Consider the following 17,646-nt stretch of genomic DNA (forward strand, 5'->3'; position numbering starts at 1 on the left):
AGAGTCAGCCAGGAGAAGGAGTCAAGAATGTGTCTCAGATCGCAGGGGCAGCCCGGGCAGAGGCCTGGAGGCTTTTGGCGTGGGGACCCGGGGAGAGTGCCCTGTGCGGTCCAGGGTGGAGGGAGCCCCTGCTGGGGAGGACACTGGAGAGAGTCCGGGGTGTAGGGCTTTGGAAGAAGTTGAGTTTTACTAGAACTGACACAGTAGGCAGTGAAGGGTGTCAACAGAAGTGACCCTCAGGAAAGGTACTTCTGGTTTTGCTTCTGATATACTACAGACAAAAGGGTCGGGACGGGCGAGAGCAGGTATGTCTGTCCCTTTGAGATCCAACCCGTCATTCATTTATTCATAACACGTGCACTTCAGTGAGTCTAGGGGAGAGAATGTAGCCACATAAATAAGCAAAATGTATTTGCTTCTTGAGAGCTTAGCGTTGTCAGTTAGCCTAGAATGTTCTAGGAAGAGAGGAACAAATTGTGGAGGTTGGAGGGAGGGAAGGCTTCCTTGGGAAACAGTCAAAATGAACCTGGAGGCAAGTGGGAAGTAGGAGCAGGTCAGGGGGCTCCTGAGGTCACTGGGGACCTATGTACTGAGATGAGGCTGGGCGAGCAGGGTCTGGGGTGGGGCTAGAACTCTACCAGGGAGCCTCTGAACTGTTTGAAGTGGGGTTGATGTAATCAAATTTGTGCTTTGGGAAGGCTGTCGTGGCTTTGTGTGTGTGTGTAGCGGGGAAGAGGTGGAGGGTGCCACCAACTGGGGGATCATTTGAAGACCATTCACAGGCTGGGATATGGGCTTCGGGGCTACTTGGGGACGGCAGGGGCAGTGTGGATGCCGGCTTTTCTTATGGGGGACTTGTTAGCGGGGCTGCCCTAGAGGCACCTTGTGGCTGGAAGAAAACTGATGGAGGCTGCCAGGTGGACATTCCTCTTCTCTCTTTCCATGCCTAGTGTGATTATCTTAGCTCAGCCAACATTTGGAACAAAAGAGCTAATCTCCAGGGTTGCCCAGGCCTTTGTAGAGCTCCTTCGAGTGAGATCTGATAGGATTTAGGTTTGTGTTCAGATCTGGATGTTCACTTAGCTAGAAACGTCCTGTCATTTCGATTTCCATAGGGGTTTTTATTCCTGATAAAGATTGCTTTCTTGGTGAGAGGAAAATTATTACAGCTGTTGTCTTTTTCAAAAAAAATCATATGTTTTAAGAGCTTTAATATTCAAAAGAATAGGAATATATAAAATATTTAAGGAAGTCTTTGGTGTGGTTTCTTTGCTTTCTGAGCTAATGTGGACTTAGAGCCTTTGTATTACTTAATAGCACATCCTTGTCAGTATTTAAAGAGCTGTTAGTGAGCACCCCAGGCCCCACCTCTCAAAGAATCGTTAAAGTTTGCTCTGAAATAGTGAGGTCATAAACGTCTTGTTTTCAGAAATCAAAAGGTTTTAAATACGCACCATAGCTCCATTTATAAAATAATAATAAGTTCAAAATTAAGAAAATGGAGGATAATTGATTTTTTTTAAAGCCTAAACATAAACTTTCTTGTGCTAATTTTGCAACTGGAAATTTTGAAAAGAAAAATCCTACTGCAATATCATCTACGTGGTATATATATATGAGTTTCACGTTTGAAAAGTAACTGCGCAGTGGTTTTCAAAGTCAGGAGCATTCCAGCTCAAATACTGGCAGTGGTGGCTGCTGGTTTTCAATGGAAGAGCCTAAATTTGCCTTCTTAGCTTTTTTTTTTTTTTGTACTGAGAAGGTTGAGTAGTGCTTTGCCAGCATGATTTTCGGGAAATTTGAGGGCAGATGTCGTGTTCCAGCAGTGAGATATTTCCATGCATTTTATTTTCTGGACATCACCAGGGCACATGTGGGGTTTGTGCCTGCAGGCTGGAATGCTGCAGGACTCCCTAATCCATCACCATTATGTCCTGGTGCTGCTCCGGTCAGTGAATGATTTTCTGTGACTTGGAGGTAATGTGGTCTGATGGTGATGATCAGACGTGCAGTTAAATGCTATTAATTGAAATAAGAGTAACCTAGAAACATTGCTCTAACAATACAGGATGAGGGAGGAGGATTGGCTGAGCTGCTTGCAGTGGGGTGTCTTCTCAGGTGACTCCCTCACCGTGATTCCTGCCAATATCCGCCCCAGCCCTGCACGGTAGTCCTGCCGAAGCAAGCAAGCACTTTGCTCAGAAACGCACTGAATTTCCTTGCGCCTCTGTTTGTTGGCTTTTTTTTGAAAACACATTTTGCCCTTTGCTTAAATGCCATCCATGCTAGTCACCCCTTACACTCATTCTTCTGGACCTCGTCCATACATAGCTGCTGAATGGATGAACAGAATGTAGTATCTCCATGTAGTGGAACATTATTCACACGTAAGAGTGAATAAAAAAGAAAAAAAAAAAGAGGAAAATGAAAAATGCCACCTGTTTTGGGAAGTCCACCCTGACTGTTCAACCCACACTTTTCCCTTTGAAACACAATCACTTATGCTCCACTCTACTCTTTTTGATAGTACTTACCACCTTCTAATAATCTTTAACGTTTCCAAAAAAAATAAAAAATAAAGAGATGCTGATGCCACTTCAAAATATACAAGCCTTGCTAACAGCATGTTAATTGAAAGGAAGCAGACACAAACGGCCAGATATTGTTGATTTCAGTGATCTGAAAAGCCCAGAAAAGGCACATGCAGAGGCAGAGAGCAGGTGATGGTTGGAAGGGGCTGGGTGGAGGGGGATTACGGAGTGAATGCTAGTGATAGGGGGATTCTTTTGGGCTGATGAAGTGTTCTGGAAATAGAAGGTGTTGAGGGCTGCACAACCGTGATTGTGCAGAAGACTGCTGAGCGCTGTGTCTGGGAGTGCCTGTTGTTGGGGCATCTTTATTTTGTTCACATCCTGCAATGTGAAGGGCCATCTTCTGCTGTGGTCATTCTACTCCTGTGAGTGGTGAGGGTCAGAGACTTTGTAGAGTCCTGTTTCTTTTCTCCCTCTGGCTGAGTGTAGGCAAATAAATTTAAGCCTGTGAAATTGCTCCATCTGCAGAAATGTCTTTCAGTTTTGCCTGGTGTAAAAATCTTGAGAGCTTTTAACCGTTGAGGCTAGTCTGTGGGGGTAAATAGCCTATGAAGCCTGGGTGAGCCCGGGAAGAGCCGCGCTTCCCTCCCAGACACGGGTGGGGATTTCACCCCCTTTCAGGCAGTGAAGGGCCCAGACCCGTGGGCAGACTTGACAATCGTGAATATTTATGTGTATCCGCTGCTTCATCTTGGATATTAATTTCAAGCTGAGTCAGTTTGTGGCGGCAGCCTCATCCTACAACAGGAATTTATAGTATCTGCTCTTTGAGGTGAAGACCTGACAGACTTGATTATTTAACAGTCTGCTTTGAATTGATATCTCAGATTCCTTTGTCAAAAGCAAAACAGCAGAAATACAGACGTCCTTTAATTCCAATGTGGCCTGGAACGGGTTTAGTGTCTGTGCCTCAGTGGCCTTATCTGCGGGTGGGGAAGATGATAACAGTGCTTCCCTCAGAGGAGCTGGTGAGGGGAGTGTGAGAACCACAAATGGAGGACTTACACGAGATGCTCATAAATGACCGAATTTAGTGCTCTCCGCCTGGTGAGGCCTTAGGGGCAGAGATGTCAGAACAGAGCAGTCCTAGCCGGAGCTCGATACGTGATGGTAGCTGTTATGATCAGTATCACCACTGTGGGTTATCAGGTAGTTTTAAGACTTGGTAATATGATTTCATGAATAATGTTAAAAGACTAGACATCTCAGATCCAGTTTACATAGTCCTCAAGATTTCTTCTGAGAATTGGATGGTTTCTTCCCCATCTTAAATCTGAGATGAGTCTCTAAAAATTTCCGTATTCCTCCATCCTTTTGCTTTAATTCTCTATTTCTTAAAAAACAAAGTTTTTAGATGGAGTTACTGGGGACTGAATTGAGGGCCTCATGCATTCTAAGCACATACTCTCCCAAATGAGGTATAATCTCTTCCCTGATTTTTTTTTTAAATTTACATCTTAATTTTCAGAGGTTAGAGGCCTCTAATTATTTTTCTGGAGACTTGTCCATGAACCTGTAAATCTACAATTAATGGACAAAATTTGGTTTATTAAAAAAAAATCTATAGAATATTCTACAGTCCACCCAAAAGGAAATACTCATGGACTTAAAATGTTTCTCCTTTAAGGTGATTTCTCCTGTTTGGTCGAGCTTAATTTGTTAACAGCCATCCTCATCATCATAATGACCAAACTCGCTGTGAGTGGACGCCTAACTGAGGCTAAAATGCTTTGCTCATATTTTACTTCATAGCAAGTGTTTGATTGTAGGTATCAGTGTCTCCTTTTTTATAGCTGAGGGATTGAGAGATGGGTCAGCTTGCCCCAAATGACACGCAGCTGGCAGTGGCTAGCTCGATGCTGGAATCCAGGCTGCACAGGATGAATTCTCAATTGCTCCTCTAATCAGCTTCCCGTTGAGTGTTTTCCCGAACTCCTGTGAGCCCATAAATGACCGATTTTAGCTATCTCAGCCTGATGAGGTCTTCAAAGGAGAGACACCAGTGAGAATGAGAGGCAGAGTGGCATAAATTAAAATTGTACATTTTCACAAATGTTTTATTCTCAGGTAATGACTGTAAAGGAAATAGTTTTTTAATTTAGTGCTTTGTGAGAACTAAAAACAAAACATTTAAAATAACTATTGTGCAAGAGAGAAGTGGTCTTTGAAAGTCCAACTGTTGCTAATGATGTTACTTGTTTTTTCTAGTGGTGCTTATTTACTGAAAAATTTCCAAACACTGAATTTGTTTTATGTAGTCTTAGTATGAAAGAAAACTTTGTCAGTGAGTATTGTAAGTAAAATCCTTACTCTTTTCTTTCCTGATGATGAATATCTTAGTTCTTTACATGGCTTAAGTATATTTCGTCATTTATGAAATTTGAGTAATATGGTTTACCTTGTCTGACTGTGAGAGCTGGACGCCTTGTATACAAAGCACCGTAGAGGTGCTTAATAAAAATGTGCTTTCACAGTGACTGATAGTTTAGAAGTATCAACTCTGAATACTAAAAAGGGTAGCTTATTTCTGATGCATATTCAATATGTGTATATATGATATACATTAATATGGCTTCAAGTAACTAGGATTTTTTTTATAAGTGCAGTATGAAGCTTTAATGAAATCTGTGTCATTCTAGTGAGACAGGGACTACTTAAATTGCCTTAAGCAGACGACCTTGAAGATTATTTACACAGAATGTAAGCTCAGAATTCATGTTGCCGTGTAACCATCCATCAGACATTTAATTTCTCGGGATTCTGACCAGAACCATTAAGTTTAGAAAAATCCACATTGATTATTATCAGGGAATAAGCTTCTCTCTTTTGTGACTAAAGAAAATTTTGATTTTTTTCTGCACTCTTCAGGTTTTAAAATTTCAAAATTTTGATTTGACATGTCACTTTTTTAATAGAGAGAATAAAGCTCATGCTGTTTTAATATGTAAATAAATGTTTTTGTATTTCAATACCCTTCTATGATTTCCTGGCTCTTTGAGAAGTATTTTGCAAGATACTTAGATTACCTACTGTTGGAAAAATACAGACGTGACTTTTATGAATATAGGCGTAGTACAGTTCTGTTGGTTTTTACTACAGTGCAAGACATGAGACCTAGGAGAGCTTTGCTGCTGATTGCCAGGAGGACAGATCTCAGGTCTCAGTCTCCCCTGGTGTAAAATGAAGTGGCTGGACTGGATTCTTTCCTCTTCTAAGATGAGCTTCCATGAGCCTATGTCTTTTGTTTATATTTAGGAGTATTAGCAATATCAGATTAAATACTGAATACCCCTCCATCCCCCCGAAGCAAAGTGCAGTATATGCTACATAAGCTTCTAGTTATCTGATTCTCGTTTCTCATCTTACAGTCAATTTTTGTGTTGCATGTTTCCCGGCAACCTGGAAGGTCTTTTTAGCCATAGGTGGCGCTGTTGCAACTTTTTACAGTCTTAATTTTTCTGTTTGTAAAATAAGGCTTAAACAATGTGATTTTATTTTGATTCCTTTGCTTAATGCTTCAGAATAGCACAACGTCCATTATGTCTTTCTACCTGGAAAATTTTTTCTGCTTATATCATAGTTTTATTCTTTTATCTCGCTGTGAACATTTCAGACTTGCTGTGCAAACAATGGCAAAATCGGGCTTTTCTTCTAGTGTTAGAAACCAGTGAGCCGGGATATTTTAAAACAGCTAGAAGCTGCCTCTGGAGCACCATAAAGCTGAAAAGTGTGTTGAGTTCCCTGAGTATTGACCCCGCCGCTGTGTGTTAATTGGTGGGAGTTGATTTGGTACATATATGATGGGGTGTAGTTTCTTGACTTGGGTTTGCCTGCACGTGCTGACACTGAACCATGTGATCCTGAGTCAGCTCGTTCTGAGTTTTCCCCTCGTCTGTGAGAAGGGGACACTCATATCTGCTTTGTAGAATTGTGAGAATTAGTAATTATGTAACATGTTTACCACAGTGGGTATGTCAAGAGAGCTCATAAACTTTAGCTGCTGTTTTGTGTGCAGCCATCATTTTATAGTCTTTGGTAATTACAAAGAAACAAGAAAATAAGAAAAGCTGATTTTATGATGAAAGATATTTGAGGAGGTTCCATAATTCCTACACCCATAATTTAGCATCAGCAGAGTCAGAACTGTTACACAGTCGCCCTGGACCAACGTTAAGCCACAGAAATTTTTGTTACTTCATATATGTTGGGGCCTAAGGGGAACCAATACTTATACACATGTTGTCTCCAGCAGCCAACTGAGAGATGACACAAAAGAGTAGGCAGGCGATAAATGTCTTCTTTGTTACTGATGAAGCCACGTTCTCCATGAACTTCAGGGCTGTGGATAAATGAGTGTCATGATACTGTGTCCCAGAAGTAGAGACTCACCCTGTCCCAGGTATCTCTGGGCCACAGCAAGCCTTCCCTTGAGAGAATGAGCCCCATCATGCACAGGGCTGTTCTGCAATGGAGCTGAGCATCCAGGGTGCTTCCCTAGGGTAGTCAACACTGGAGGGAAAGGAAGGGTTTCACATGCCCTGCTTGTCTCCCCGGAATCACAACTCAATCTGTTAATGTGAGGAGGGCTAGCTGTGGGCCAGGGGTCAGGGCTGTGAAGGGAGTAGCACTCTGCATGGCCCAGAGGAGTGGGGAGGAGGTATCCCTTCCATCAGTTTAAACAGGTGGTGGGATGGAACAGAAGGGTTCATCCCATGAGTTTATAAAAGGAGAAATAAGAATTTCCTTTGGGTATTAGTCTAGCCAGGAAACACAGAAGATGATTAGGAAGGAGACTTGTAAACCACTGTAATATTAATTTGACATTTGTTGAGCACCCAAAATGTGCTACATTCTTTTCTGAGCGTTTTACAGAAATGAATCCTTCAATCTTCTCAACAAGCGAGTAAGGAAGGTTTGATTGTTATCCCAGTTTCACAGTGTGGAAATTGAGGCACACAGAGGGTAAGTTGACCAAGGTCACAGAACTAGTAAGTGGCAGAGCAAGTATTTTAACCCTGGCTGTATGGTATTGTGGCTCCCAGAATGGGCTTTGGGTGTTTAGATGTATCTGCATCCCTCGATTTCTGTACGTCTGTGCATCAATTAGCCCAGAAAGGACAGGGAAAGGAGAGTTACACAGGTGCTCACAGTCGTGTCTCGGCAACTGTCCACGAAGAGTGCACCGTGATTAGAATTAATTGTTTTCCAGGCAGCAGATCTGTTGGTATAACAGAAATTTAGTCCATTGAATTCATCTAGAAATCCTTCCTGCTCTGCTTCTGTCCACACTTGCCATGTGACTGCCTGCCCGTGTTTGGGCCGTGGAGGAGAACATATACTCATGGTTGAACTCTGATATTGCAGTCTGGTTCATAGTTTCACATCTTCTGTTACATTAATAAGTTAAATTTCTGGTTTTCTTGCATCAGTGTCTCATGAGTTTGGTTAATGTGAAACCAGTCCATGGGAGCCCAGGGGTTATGATGGTATAAATTTTTAGCACGTTGTGGCACTTCTAGCCATGCAGACATGACTGGGGGATGTACGCCTTTCTCACTGATTTCTCCCAACAGCAGGGTCCTCTCACGGATGTGAGGCTGGGAGCTCTCTGAGTAGCTCAGTCAGAGGCCAAGTCCACCAATCCGAAAATGATGAAGTACCTGGAAGTGGGTTTAATAAAAGTAAAGGGCTTCCAGGTAGTCCGATGGGCTGTTCAAGAAATTTGGTGAAAAGCTGTCCACTGTCTGTGGTTTAGCTGCTTCTTTGCTATTGAAAAGTCTGGAGTAGATGAAGGGATTTTAAAAAGCAGAAAGGAGTGATTTCAGGTGGTACATCCACACCGGTGAGAAGTGATGGATGACCGCCTGTGTGAGGCACAGACAGAGTCTTACAAACTTCATAAAACAGCTTCAAATGCTCTGCCATCTGAGTGCGCTTCATATGGGGTCCAGTTCATCACTGGTCACGCTGTGAGGGCAAGTAACTGACGATGGCAGAAAGGACACGGAGGCATCAAAAAGGTCTCACTCATGTTCCCTGTTTAAAGAATGTGGCACAGTGTATTATATTTGAGCTGGTTTTTCACTGAACAGTTTTTAGTGTTTTCTGGGACTCCCCAGTGCCCCAAGGTTCCATGCAGCTGGGTGTCCCCTCATTGCAGCTCCGTCAGCGCTTGCCCTGGGCTGATGTGGTGTCACGGGAAGCAGGACGGTCAGCGTCCCCGGCTCCTCTGAGCTCCGTCTCCTCATCTGCAGAGCCTGGTTTCCCATCCGTGTCTACTTAGTAGGGTTGCTGAGAATCACACGTGATGGTTATCAGGTGTGATTTCTGGTTGTCTCTGCGATTGGCAAATAGCCAATAATTGATAGAAACTCTTGTTTTTTTTTATTGTAATTGTGTCTCCTAGATTGCAGTGGTTTTTAGTCTGCATTTTTTTATAACTTTACTCATTTTTAAATATGCCCTTATTTTATTTATTTTTTTTTTTTGAGGTACTGGGGACTGAAGCCAGGACATTGTGCATGCTATGCAGGTGCTCTACAACTGAGTAATACCCACCCTCCTTTTCTGCACTTAAAAATAAATATTGCAATACACAAAATAGCTCTTAAACTCCATGATGGGACCTGGTCTCTGTATAGGCAAATGAACACGTATACTATTTCGATAAGAATAAATGCTGTTGAGACATACGTTTCTGAATCTGTTAATGTGCTTAAAAACGATCATAGCTAGTGATAAACACGAGACTTAGATCAAGGACTTTTTAGGGTATGTTTTGCCATCATGGGAAATTACATTCTACCGAGAAGGCTAATTGGGTCTCTTTGATATTTGGATGGTTTAGCAGGTGATCAAGGCTTTCCAAAGCTGACAGTTTTGTATTTTAAACTAACTACAAAGTTATCTTCTAGAAGATGGAAATCCTAAGTTTGTGAATTTCCCAGTAATCCAGGGGGTATGTGTCTGTGTCTGTGTCTGTGTCTGTGTGAACGTTTGTGTGTGTGATTTCAGGAATGTAGAAATAAGTTCCATATAGACTTCTGATATCTTTCTCTTCCAGTTCAAGGTTTAAGCATATACTTACACAAATAAATTGATTTTCTTTTGTCATTTGGCATATTGGCGGGAATAAGAGGTTCTCATACTTGTTTCAGAAGGGTTGGGAAGCATGAGCTTAGAAAACGGGAGGAGAAAGAGGCAGGGAGACACTTCACACTTTGTGCAGTATATGAGAAACGGTAGCTTTTCTTTTCTCTTTTCTTCTAAAGCAAACTGGCTCTGAATTGTAACACACTATTACTCAGAATTGCTTTTCTAATCAGATACAAGTGCCTCAGATTTTTCAAGGCAACATGAATGATGAAATGTGTTTTAGCATTTATCTTTAAAAGTAGTTTTATTTCTCAAGTAAAAGACTATAGCCTGTTTCTTCCAGCGTCTCAAGAAATTCTCATTGATCTATGTACATGTTCTATGTGCTTATTTTCTTTTCTTTTTTTTTAAGTGCTTGTTTCATTGTGGTGTGAATCAATGTTTAAAATTTCTGGATTTTGATCTTTAGAAAATGCTGATATATCAGAACTGTTAAAAACCTGATTGTTCTTTGGTCCTTGTTTGGTGGGGCACCCTATTGATTACTCTTGTCTGTTAAAGAGAGAAATTCTTCCTCTAGCCTGCAGATCATTAAGTGTATGGTTTGCAGTATGCCTTTAAATTTCATTGAATGCATTGAACATGATTGTCCAGTGAATTTTGAGTTGACTCATAGTAATGACTTTGCTTTGATTCTGTGGCTTTTGCTCCTCTCCACAAGAGCTTGAATTCTCTGTTGCATTTTGTATACGTGTTCTTCACAGTGGAAGAAATTTTGCATTTTTTACAGAGGTGGTTTTTCCTAACACCTCTGAATGCCTTCTGTAATTGATACAACAAAAATCTGTTATTTCAATGCTTAATTATTTCATAAACTAGTTTTTGGCTTAATCAGAAACAATGACAGAGTGATAATAAAAAATAGGAAAACTTTCCTTCCTTTGAAGAATAGAAATCAGGTGGTCAGGCTCACCCATGCTTTGGGCCTGACACACTTAATCTCATGTCATTGTGTATCATGATTCGGAGATGGAGTTGCTTCAGGTTTATTGATTTTTGTTTTAACATTTGTGTTGAATTCTTTCTCCAGGCTTATGTATCCTGTTGGGTTTGTTGAAACTGTAGAAGGGAAACAAAAGCTTTTTTTGGTTTCCGGAGGCCTGAGTTGCTGATGATAAGGGTTGAGGGTGGGCTGAGGAACAGAGTGACACTCCCTCTGCTCCCAGCTGAAATTGATGAACAATGAAATCAATTAAGTGTATCGGTATTTGACCAATAGAAGTTAGCGAGCCCAAAGTGGCTAGTTATGCCCAAAGAAAGTACTGAATTCACCTGCAGAATTAGGTGCTTTACCAAGAAGAAGCAGCTTAGAGCAATCAGAAAAATCAGTCCTATGATGAGATATAAAGTAAATATAATATCTTTTATTTCTGAAACTTTTCTACGTTAAGTTGTGTAGAGCTAAAATTAAGTTTCAAGCACCAGGAGTTAACAGTGTGGGTGGTTCTGTATGATCATTATTCAGGAATGTGCCTAGACTCTGCTAGAGTGGCTGAAGCTGGCAGGAAAAGACCCAGAGCCAGGATTTGTCACCTTAGGGTGTCCTCCATAATGGTTCCATGTGGGAGCCCATGATTGGGTTAACAAATTGTAACAGACCCCAGCCGCCTGTCAAATTTAAGAAGAAAACGTATGCTTAGTAACTGCTTTGCAAGCAAGTGCCTGTGCATCCTCACTCCTGTCTCCTTGCCTTAAAAAGCAGAGATAATGCTTTGCTTGCGTAGATGATGTTTTAGATAGCACTCTGCTCATCGCAAAGCAATGACCCAGGCCCACAGCTATAAAGGCTGGGCTTGTGTGCAGTTAGATACTCTATTATCCCCCAAGCAAGGACCTAGCTGGTCTGGTGGTCTGCTTTGTAATTCACATGTCTAAAGAATGTATCTTATTCCCCTCACCCCATGACTTACCTAAAGATACACTAAGCCTTTGTACTCATGGTGGATTCTACAATCTCTGTCTCATCCTTCTTTCCCCAAGTTCCTGCTTACTATCACACAACTGTTAATGACGTTTTCCTTTGATTATACACAATAAATATGGGATCATTTGAGAGGCTCGTGGAGTTGGGTCCCTACGCCCTCTCTCTTTCGTGACTTTTTCCACAGAGTCTTGAGTATTCATTCCCTGTACGTAAGACTTCTGCCAGCCAGAACCCACAGTTCCAGGTGAGAAGGATGCAGGCTTTATCTCTCCTACCTCTAGGGAGAGAGAGTAGAAAATTGAGATCTGCTCTTCCGTGGTCCCTTCCTGCCCCAGGTCTGCTCCAGTTCACCTGCAGCCTTCTGGCCTCTGCTCACACTGCCTCTGTCCCAGGACTGACAGCAGCCTTTTCTTCCCTGGTAAACATTTCCTGTGCCTTTTAGAAGTTGGTCTCTTCTCTGCAATACAACCCTGGCAGATGTGATGGTGGTAAACGTGCTGGTGGGCAGTCACTTGGGGACTGCCAGGAGCCATGCTGATTCTCCTGAGTCTCTCATTCGGGGTTACAGAACTGTCGAGCAGCAGAGGAAGCCCTTTAACGTGAGGCCAGCTCAGCATTGCATCACTTTCATTTTATTTTTGAATTTTCAGTGGAGAAATTATTTGTAGCAAACTGTTCCAGATTTTTGGCTGCCTGCTTTCCTCACCACCATTTCCTTGTTGGCTCTGGTGCTTGTTGTAAGAACCAGGTTTCTTCTCTGGTTATTTCTAGCAGCTGGGCTTGCCGAATCCTTGATCTGCATTTGAAGCAGAATGCTTCTTCGTGATGTCAAGCTGATTTTCCTATTTCTGAATATTTCGTGTACACTCAGCAACTCTTTCAAGTGAAATGCTCTTGTCCAATTCTGTTAACCCATATTTGCCGATCTCCTGCTTTCATGCTGAGGGCAGTTTCTTCTTCCTGTAATAAAAGTTAGCAATTTGCATTTACTATTTGAAGGTTCTGGCCCTAGGTGCTTTTGTCCTTAACAGTTTTAATACAATTCACCCATTAAAATGTGCAGCGGTTTTTACTCAAAGCCCAGAATTGTGCATCGCAGTCAATCTTAGAATATTTTCATCCCCCAACAGGAAGCCCTGTATGCACAAGCAGTCATTCCCATCTTCCTCATCCTCCCCCAGCCCCAGGCAGCCACTGTTCTCTCTCTATGGATTTGCCTGTGCTGGACATTTCATGTAAAACAAGTTATTTCATGTAAATGGAACTGTCTATTGTGACTGACTTCTTTCACACTGAGTAACTTTTTCAATGTATTTCCAGGTTGTGGCCTGGGTCAGTACTCTATGCTTTGCTATTGCTGAATTATATTCTACTGTATATCTGGGCCCTACTGTTTACCCATTCATCAGGTGATAGTCGTTTGTGTTGTGTCTGCTTTTTGTTTGTGAAGAGTAATGGCGCCGTGAATACTCCTGTAGGAATTTTTATGTGGACATTTGTTTTCAGTTCTCTTACTTGTGTGACCAGAGAGCAGAAATGCTGGGTCATTCATAAACCAAATGTTCAACTCTCTGAGGACCTGCCAGGCTGTTTTCTAAAGTGGCCACCCTGTGTTACATCCTCAAAAGCAAGGGCTGCGCGCTCCGCTTCCTCTGTGTCTTCATTAGTGCTTGTTACACATTTTTTTTATTATAACCTATTGTAGTAAGTGTGAAGCGGTTTCTCCTAGTGGTTTTGACTTGATTTCTTTTACAGCTAATGATATTGAACATCGTTTGATTGTGCTTATTGGCCATTTGTATATTTTCTTTGAAAAATACATTTTCAGATACTTTATACACATTTTAATTGAGTTCTCTTTTTCTTGTTGAGTTGTAGGAGTTTTTTCTTTTATTTGAAGATACAAATACTTAATCAGATAAATAATTTGAAAAAATTTTCTCCTCTCTGATGTTTTTTCACCTTCTGGATGGTGTCCTTTGAAGCAAATTTTTAACATTTGATGAACTCCAATTTATCACTGTTTTCTTTGTTCCTTGAGCTTTTGGGGTAATATTTAAAATCTGAGGTATTTTATTTAAACTTTTATATAAAAAATAACTTAATTCTTAAGACTGTTCTAGGAGATGGGTGCTGTGGCTGTCCCCAGTCTATGGATAGGAGACTGAGGTGCAGAAAATTTCACTGAAATATCAGTGTCACAGCTACCCAGTGCTGTGGGATTTCAGACCCTCATGTTTGTCCCCAGCATTTGTGATCTTCACCACCATGCTCCACTACTGCCTGGAATCATTAATGAAAAAGTTTTCCTTTTTTGATTTCTTGATTGTTTGTTTTCTCATTGGGGAACTCACCTCTTCATTTTCCTTGCAGAGATCTGTGTAGGTTTATTTTAGATCTCATGTACTTATTTATTACACAGGCTCCAGCGATGATTGTGCCTAGTTGATCTAATCAATTCATACTCAAGTCTTTCCTGCTCATGACACTAAAAAGAGAGTCATGATTTACATAATGCTCAAAGAAGAATGTACTTGAGTGATTTTATTTTTCTAACCAATCAAAGAAATCAAATAAAAACCCGGTGTTGGAACAGATTATAAGCCCTGCAGAATAGGGTCACTGTCTTCCTTGTGTTTCATTTGATTTGTCACAGTGTCTGGATAGTGCCTTGCTGTCCAGCAGTTTTGTGAGTATACGGTGCTCGTGAATCATTGTAAGGAAAGAATTTTGACAACAGACTGTGTTGTTCATTTCACAAGGGAAAAGATCATATAGAAATACTGCTCAGATTTATTTTAAAATTAAGCTTGGTGTTTTGAGAAGGGTTCAAGAAACCATACAAAAATCTTTTTCACTAATTTTAAATCTATCTTAGACACATTATGCATACATAGCAGAGTAACTTATCAACTAGTTTTGACAAGAGGAGTGTATTATTGATTATCTATTTTAGTTGAAATATTCTACCTGGGATAAAGTAATCAGTGCCCATAAATGAACAAATATGTTTGTATTTCTATGCAACATGGGGGCAGACTTCATATGTTTTTATATAATATATATGACTGTGTGTTTTAATCTGTCTGTCAGTGTTTTTATAGTTTTTCATCAATGTTGTAACTTTAGAATTCTTCTATGGAAATCACCCCCAATTCTAGTGCAGTTTGTACTGTGTATCCTGTCTTATGCATGGAATTCCACTGTCCCCTCACTGAGGAATTTCCTCTCCTATTGAGTTAGTAGCAGAGTTAAAGGAACTGTGATTTCTAGGCCTTTGCTCTCCATGTGTTTGCAGTTGGCTGTCAATCAAGATTTTCTCTTTCTTGAGTTTTCATTGTTCAATTAGAATTTTGGAAATAACAATTAATATGTTGCAACACTCTCCCTAGAAACTTGATGTGTTTGTGCTTTTCAGTTTCCAATTTACAAAAAATGTAAATGCACTCTTGTTTTTAAATAGTCCTTTTTCACTAGATATTTGTTTACTTCTTTATAGTCAAAATATTTTTTTCCCAATGAATGAATAGGTTTGCATGTTTTAAAAGATACCTTACTTTTTAAATTTCTTATTCTAACAGGTATATTCGTTGTACAGAATTTAGAAAATAAGGATAAACACAATTATAACTTAAAAATGGCCTCTAATCTCACCTGGAGATACAGTTGTAAGGTTTGAAATTGAGAATTACAAGTCCTCTCAAACTGTTCTTCTATTTCAAGTACGGTTTGGTTACTGAGATCCTCGAATTCCCATATGAATTGTAGCAGCAGATAGTCAGTTTCTGCAGAGGAACCCACTGGAATTGTGATCGAGTCCACGTTGAATATATGGATCGCTCTGGGGAGCACTGCCATCCCAAGAATGCTGTCATTTGATTCAGGAATGTGCGTGGTGTGTCTGTCCAGGTATTTAGGTATTCTTTAATTTTTTTCAGCATTGCATAGAGTTTACATTGGATTATTTTACTATATATTTTGCCTTTATACTGAGGACAAGTGTGCAAGGTACCGGGATCAGAAGTGTATTGGAGCTCCGCAGCTTGCTGCCACCATGGACGCTGTGCTCTTGCTTCGCCCACTGTACAATGTTGCACAAAATAGGACCTAAGTAACTCTCTCTTGAAAGAATGATTATATGATTGCTGGATGATGCTTGAGAGTCCTTGTGATGATGTCTTTTTCCCAGAATTTCCCCTCTTCTTTACTATGCCCTTTCCCTTCCTTTCCTCCAGCCTGTGTTTCAGCCTGCCTGTGGCATTGATTTTCCTTGTCTGTGGACTCTTCCTTTCACTAGTTCGTGATAATGTTACATGTGAGATGTGGAAACTTGCTAGATGTCAAGAAAGAGGAAATCCATTGCATTCTAGTTTTTTTAGAGTGTGCTATTGTATTATCGATTGAAATGAAATCAGGCTGACCCATTGAGCCATCCCCTGAGCTCTTTTTGCCTTCCTACAGGTGATACTGTTCTCGTTGCTGCATGTGCCCTTCCCCCAGACTTGGTTTTGGGGTTGAGTAAGTCACCGTCACTGGAGCCCTCTCTTTAAATGATGAAGAGAACATTTGCTCTTTCTCCCTGTTTGGGGACTTGGATGAGATGAGGCAACAGATAAAGAATGGAGCCCCACCTCATTCTGACCCCCGCTCTTTCCGTTCCTTTCTCCAGGGGAAGAGTACAATTCAAAAATATAAAGATTGTGAACTAATGAGATAGACAAGACAACCGATCATTTATTAAATACCCTTTCATGCCAGAAACAAATGTATTACACACACAAAAAGCACATAAAATACGGTAGTACTGTGGTTACAAACGTGGGTCCGAGTTCGAGTCCTGGTCTGGAGTGACAAGTCCTGTGAGATGGAGAATTGGTAGGTCGGCTTAGCCTCTCTTGGACTTGTTTTCTGTCCTGCAGAGATGGGGCTCGCTAGGCGTCCCTCCCCCGTAGAGGTGCTGAGGGGTGTAAAAGACACGTGTAGGCAGACCGAGCACAGCTGCTCTTTCCTCGTAAGTGCAGGATAGCATCGCTTTTGCGGTGATGGCTTTATGACTGCACCGTGTAGACTCTCAGTGCTCCAAAGGGATGCCTTGCAGATTGGAGATGGGATTCTCACTTCTGTATATACCCAAGGATTGTGTTATTGGGCCTTGCTAATTTGACTCTATTCTTTAGAAAGTACATAATGTAGATATATTTTTCAAACATGCATGATTTTTTCTTTTATTATTTATAGTTCTACCCTCTCATCTCTTGGTGTGACTTTTCATGGAATCCAGGAAACAGTCCTAAGCAACCTGCCTCTTCACACTTCTCCGTGGTGGTTTCCTTCCCTGACTAGAAGAGGGTTTTGCATAGGTAATTTTGATTGATCCCCTTCTCTTGGAGACTCTCTGTTTTTCTGCCCATCTCTCACCTGTCCATCTGTCCATTTCTCTACCCACTCATTCTTCTGACTTGTTTCAATAAGCATTTCAGGCAGCTTACAGAAGAACAGGTACCAAATAAACAGGTGAGAAAATGGGGCCAAGTTCATACAGTGAGGCTAGGAGTTGAGCCTGTGTGAGAGTTGCCAGCGTGAGACACACGCCTCTGCCTTGTGACTTATAAGATAGACAACATCAATGTGCCTGAAGCTCCCAGCAGACACAGGGAAACAGGGTTTGTGGGAGATGCTCATTGGCTGTGAAATAAATAAGTGGCTTAGTAGAAGCCTAGCCTTTCCAAGTACTAAGGCTTAGGAGAATATTTTAGTGTCTTCCAAAATCAGATTATTGCATCTTTTCTTTTTCAGAGTTTTATGTATAGTTGGTTTACATTCTATACCTGGAAATTTCTCCAAAACTGCTGCCCACGTGAGTCCCATGACTCGGGAATGTGGTGGTTCTGCTCATTGACGGGTGTTGGCCAGAAACGGAAAATGACAGCCTCAAAGGAGCCTGGGATTTATCAGTTATGTTTTGTCAGTGCTGTA

General features: G+C 41.2%; 1 protein-coding gene across 1 annotated transcript in view; it reads left to right on the forward strand.

Moving 5' to 3' along the window:
• Positions 1-17,646, forward strand: part of LOC140698887 (uncharacterized) — a 116,427-nt gene that overhangs the window by 72,063 nt on the left and 26,718 nt on the right. Inside the window, exon 13 of the mRNA XM_072970746.1 lies at positions 16,909-17,030. The gene's annotated coding sequence lies outside the window, so the exon portion shown is untranslated. The remainder of the gene's footprint in view (positions 1-16,908; positions 17,031-17,646) is intronic.

The sequence above is a fragment of the Vicugna pacos genome, chromosome 10, assembly GCF_048564905.1.
Source record: "Vicugna pacos chromosome 10, VicPac4, whole genome shotgun sequence".
In the NCBI taxonomy this organism is placed as follows: domain Eukaryota; kingdom Metazoa; phylum Chordata; class Mammalia; order Artiodactyla; family Camelidae; genus Vicugna; species Vicugna pacos.